This window comes from Bos taurus, chromosome 14, assembly GCF_002263795.3.
Source record: "Bos taurus isolate L1 Dominette 01449 registration number 42190680 breed Hereford chromosome 14, ARS-UCD2.0, whole genome shotgun sequence".
In the NCBI taxonomy this organism is placed as follows: Eukaryota; Metazoa; Chordata; class Mammalia; order Artiodactyla; family Bovidae; genus Bos; species Bos taurus.
The window spans coordinates 10613604-10619603 of record NC_037341.1 but is presented as its reverse complement, the minus strand read 5'-3'; positions in this window follow the sequence as shown (position 1 = coordinate 10619603).

The window sequence follows — 6000 nt, the reverse complement described above, 5'->3', positions numbered from 1 at the left end:
CTGGTCGGAGAGCTAAGCCTGTGTGCCACAACTAGAGAGAAGCCCTCGTGCCCTCCAAAGATCCTGAGGGCTGCAACTAAGACTGGATGCAGCCATAAATGAGTACATCAGTTCAGTTCAGTTCAGTTCAGTCGCTCAGTCGTGTCCGACTCTTTGCAGCCCCATGGACTGCAGCACGCCAGGCTTCCCTGTTCTTCACCAACTTCCGGAGTTCACTCAGACTCATGTCCATTGAGTCAGTGATACCATCCAACCATCTCATCCTCTGTCCTCCCTTTCTCCTCCTGCCTTCGATCTTTCCCAGCATCAGGGTCTTTTCAAATGAGTCAGTTCTTTGCATCAAGTGGCCAAAGTATTGGAGTTTCCGCTTCAGCATCAGTCCTTCCAATGAATATTCGGGACTGATTTCCTGTAGGATGGACTGGTTGGATCTCCTTGCAGTCCAAGGGACTCTCAAGAGTCTTCTCCAACACCATAGTTCAAAAGCATCAGTTCTTCGACACTCAGCCTTCAGTCCAACTCTCACATCCACACATGACTACTGGAAAAACCATAGCCTTGACTAGACAGACCTTTGTTGGCAAAGTAATGTCTCTGCTTTTTAATATGCTGTCTAGGTTGGTCATAACTTTTCTTCCAAGAAGCATGTGAGATGAGTGCAATTGTGCAGTAGTTTGAGCGTTCTTTGGCATTGCCTTTCTTTGGGAATAGAATGAAAACTGACTTTTTCCAGTCCTGTGGCCACTGCTGAGTTTTTCAAATTTGCTGGCATATTGAGTGCAGCAGTTTCACAGCATCATCTTTTAGGATTTGAAATAGCTCAACTGGATTCCATCCCCTCCTTACACGCATTTACTCATTACTTACATGAGTAAATACATATATGTAATAAGTAAAGTCCAGCCCCACTGCCACAAGCCCCATTGAGTGTGTCCCTGCCAGAAAGACACCCTGTTCTGCCCTGAATTTTTACGACAACGTGTCTCTGGCATTTATCACTTTTCTACCTTGTGCTAAGGCTGCCTAAGAACATGATGGCCATGAGACTCTGACCTTCCAACACCTGCATCCAAACTCCAAACACTATGGCCTTCACAGGATGTTGTTCACGAAACATTTATGCAAAGAAGATGAATGATTCTTCCTGTGCCATTTACCCTTAAAAGAAAAAGAAAAAAAAAAAAGCCTTTAGAAGAAAGAGTGAATTTACAATAGCCAAGACATGGAAGCAACATAAATGTCTGTTGGCAGACAGATGGATAAAAATGTGGTACACATACACAGTGGAATATTACTCAGCCATAAAATAGAAAAATGCAATTTGCAGCAACATGGATGGATCTAGAGATGATCGTACTAAGTGAGGTCAGGCAGAGAAAGGTACCATATGATATCACTTACATGTGGGATCTAAAAAATGATACAAACGACCTTACAAAATAGAAACAGACTCAGGGACACAGAAAACAAACTTATGGCTACTGAAGGAGAAAAGGAGGCATGGGATAAATTAAGAGTTTGGGATGAACATATATACACTGCGATACAAAAAACAGATAACCAATAAGGACCTACAATATGGCACAGGGAACTCTACTCAATATATTGCAATAACTTACAGTGGAAAAGAATCTGAAAAAGAATATATATATACTGAACCCCATGAGCAGTATGAAAAGGCACAATGATAGGATACTGAAAGAGGAACTCCCCAGGTCAGTAGGTGCCCAATATGCTACTGGAGATCAGTGGAGAAATAACTCCAGAAAGAATGAAGGGAGGGAGCCAAAGCAAAAACAATACCCAGCTGTGGATGTGACTGGTGATAGAAGCAAGGTCCGATGCTGTAAAGAGCAATATTGCATAGGAACCTGGAATGTCAGGTCCATGAATCAAGGCAAATTGGAAGTGGTCAAACAAGAGATGGCAAGAGTGAATGTCGACATTCTAGGAATCTCAAATGGACTGGAATGGGTGAATTTAACTCAGATGACCATTATATCTACTACTGCAGATAGGAATCCCTCAGAAGAAATGGAGTAGCCATCATGGTCAACAAAAGAGTCCGTAATGCAGTACTTCGATGCAATCTCAAAAACGACAGAATGATCTCTGTTCATTTCCAAGGCAAACTATTCAATATCACGGTGATCCAAGCCTATGCCCCAACCAGTAACGCTGAAGAAGCTGAAGTTGAACGGTTCTTTGAAGACCTCCAAGACCTTTTAGAACTAACACCCAAAATAGATGTCCTTTTCATTATAGGGGACTGGAATGCAAAAGTAGGAAGTCAAGAAACACCTGGAGTAACAGGCAAATTTGGCCTTGGAATACGGAATGAAGCAGGGCAAAGACTAATAGAGTTTTGCCAAGAAAATGCACTGGTCATAGCAAACACCCTCTTCCAACAACACAAGAGAAGACTCTACACATGGACATCACCAGATGGTCAACACCGAAATCAGATTGATTATGTTCTTTGCAGCCAAAGATGGAGCAGCTCTATACAGTCAGCAAAAACAAGACCAGGAGCTGACTGTGGCTCAGATCATGAACTCCTTATTGCCAAATTCAGACTTGAAGAAAGTAGGGAAAACCACTAGACCATTCAGGTATGACCTAAATCAAATCCCTTATGATTATACAATGGAAGTGAGAAATAGATTTAAGGGCCTAGATCTGGTAGATAGAGTGCCTGATGAACTATGGAATGAGGTTTGTGACATCGTACAGGAGACAGGGATTAAGACCATCCCCATGGAAAAGAAATGCAAAAAAGCAAAATGGCTGTCTGGGGAGGCCTTACAAATAGCTGTGAAAAGAAGAGAAGGGAAAAGCAAAGGAGAAAAGGAAAGATATAAGCATCTGAATGCAGAGTTCCAAAGAATAGCAAGGAGAGATAAGAAAGCCTTCTTCAGCAATCAATGCAAAGAAATAGAGGAAAACAACAGAATGGGAAAGACTAGAGATGTCTTCAAGAAAATTAGAGATACCAAGGGAAACTTCATGCAAAGATGGGCTCGATAAAGGACAGAAATGGTATGGACCTAACAGAAGCAGAAGATATTAAGAAGAGGTGGCAAGAATACACAGAAGAACTGTACAAAATAGATCTTCATGACCCAGATAATCACAATGATGTGATCACTGACCTAGAGCCAGACATCCTGGAATGTGAAATCCAGTGGGCTTTAGAAAGCATCACTACGAACAAAGCTAGTGGAGGTGATGGAATTCCAGTTGAGCTATTTAAAATCCTGAAAGATGATGCTGTGAAAGTGCTGCACTCAATATGCCAGCAAATTTGGAAAACTCAGCAGTGGCCACAGGACTGGAAAAGGTCAGTTTTCATTCCAATCCCAAAGAAAGGCAATGCCAAAGAATGCTCAAACTACCGCACAATTGCACTCATCTCACACACTAGTAAAGTAATGCTCAAAATTCTCCAAGCCAGTCTTCAGCAATACATGAACCATGAACTTCCTGATGTTCAAGCTGATTTTAGAAAGGGCAGAGGAACCAGAGATCAAATTGCCAACATCCGCTGGAACATGGAAAAAGCAAGAGAGTTCCAAAAAAACATCTATTTCTGCTTTATTGACTATACCAAAGCCTTTGACTGTGTGGATCACAATAAACTGTGGAAAATTCTGAAAGAGATGGGAATACCAGACCACCTGACCTGACTCTTGAGAAATCTGTATGCAGGTCAGGAAGCAACAGTTAGAATTGGACATGGAACAACAGACTGGTTCCAAATAGGAAAAGGAGTACGTCAAGGCTGTATATTGTCACCCTGCTTATTTAACTTATATGCAGAGTACATCATGAGAAACGCTGGACTGGAAGAAGCACAAGCTGGAATCAAGATTGCTGGGAGAAATATCAATAACCTCAGATATGCAGATGACACCACCCTTATGGCAGAAAGTGAAGAGGAACTCAAAAGCCTCTTGATGAAAGTGAAAGTGGAGAGTGAAAAAGTTGGCTTAAAGCTCAACATTCCGAAAATGAAGATCATGGCATCTGGTCCCATCACTTCATAGGAAATAGATGGAGAAACAGTGGAAACAGTGTTAGACTTTATTTTTTGGGGCTCCAAAATCACTGCAGATGGTGACTGCAGCCATGAAATTAAAAGATGCTTACTCCTTGGAAGGAATGTTATGACCAACCTAGATAGCATATTCAAAAGCAGAGACATTACTTTGCCAACAAAGATCTATCCAGTGAAGGCTATGGTTTTTCCTGTGGTCATGTATGGATGTGAGAGTTGGATTGTGAAGAAAGCTGAGTGCTGAAGAATTGATGCTTTTGAACTGTGGTGTTGGAGAAGACTCTTGAGAGTCCCTTGGACTGCAAGGGGATCCAACCAGTCCATTCTGAAGGAGATCAGTCCTGGGATTTCTTTGGAAGGAATGATGCTAAAGCTGAAACTCCAGTACTTTGGCCACCTCATGCGAAGAGTTGACTCATTGGAAAAGACTCTGATGCTGGGAGGGATTGGGAGCAGGAGGAGAAGGGGATGACAGAGGATGAGATGGCTGGATGGCATCACTGACTCGATGGACATGAGTCTGAGTGAACTCCTGGAGTTGGTGATGGACAGGGAGGCCTGGCGTGCTGTGATTCATGGGGTCGCAAAGAGTCGGACATGACTGAGAGACTGAACTGAACTGATCTGAAAAAGTATACATGTATACAATTGTATACAACTGAATCACTTTGGGTGATTCGTACACCTGAAATGAATACAACATTCTTAGTTTAATTAACAAAGCTACACTTTAATTTAAACAATAAACAAAGTAAGAGTAAGATAAACCCATAATCACCACACTTTCCGTTGATATGATATGATTGTTTTGCTGCTGCTCCTGCTAAGTCGCTACTGTCGTGTCCGACTCTGTGCGACCCCAGAGGCGGCAGCCCACCAGGCTCCCCTGTCCCTGGGATTCTCCAGGCAAGAACACTGGAGTGGGTTTCCCTTTCCTTCTCCAATGCATGAAAGTGAGAAGTGAAAGTGAAGTCGCTCAGTCGTGTCCAACCCGTAGGGACCCCACAGACTGCAGCCCACCAGGATCCTCCGTCCGTGGGATTTTCCAGGCAAGAGTACTGGAGTGGGGTGCCATTGCCTTCTCCAATAATTGTTTTACAGCTTAAAAAAGTTAATCTTTGGATACATCACCTGATCAGTACCAAGAAGAACTGCTTTTTTTCCTGCAACGCTTGTTGCTGTTTGTGGTGAGAACAGGGAAAGAACATCAGAGAAATATAGTTCATAAGAATCACATTCTTGGCACACTAAAGATATTTCAGAAGGACAAGAAAGAGTAAAATGATTCTTTTTAACAGTTAACAGTTGGGAAAAATGACATTGTTTTAACCTGAATTCCCTCTTCTTTTGATCTTAAGCCTAAAACAATTTTTTTTTTTTTTTGCTTGACACAAGATCATTTTAAACCCTGTTCAGGGCCGGCGGAGTGGGTGGTGGGGGTGGTGGATAGGTGGTTCTAATTACCCTGGGATTATCAAGCAACACTACTCATTATCAGATCACCTTATTTCAAATTCTCCATGGCACTTAGTATCAGGTATTATTTATTTTCTGTTTCCTCCCACTGAGTGGACGCTTCAGGAAAGTGGGGATCGCATGTATCCTTTTCCCTGTGGTATCCTGGTGCCCAGTGGGTGCCCTGTAAGTGTTTCCTGGGGCTGGGGAAGGTCTCCTGTGCTCTGAGGTCTTCCAGGAACAGCTGTTAGCATCCCATTATCAGAAAGAACCTTGCCTTTGTGAATCAGCTCCCTGTTGGTTATGCCCTGAAACATCATGTCTTAAGGGTGTTTGCATGCTCTGCAGCTGTCTTTTGTGGCTACATAGTATTTTATTGGGTGGGCGTCTGCTCTGTCACTCAGTTGTGTCTGATTCGTTGGAAACCCACGGACTGTAGCCCGCCAGGCTCCTCTGTCCATGGGATTTCCCAGGTGAAAATATTGGAG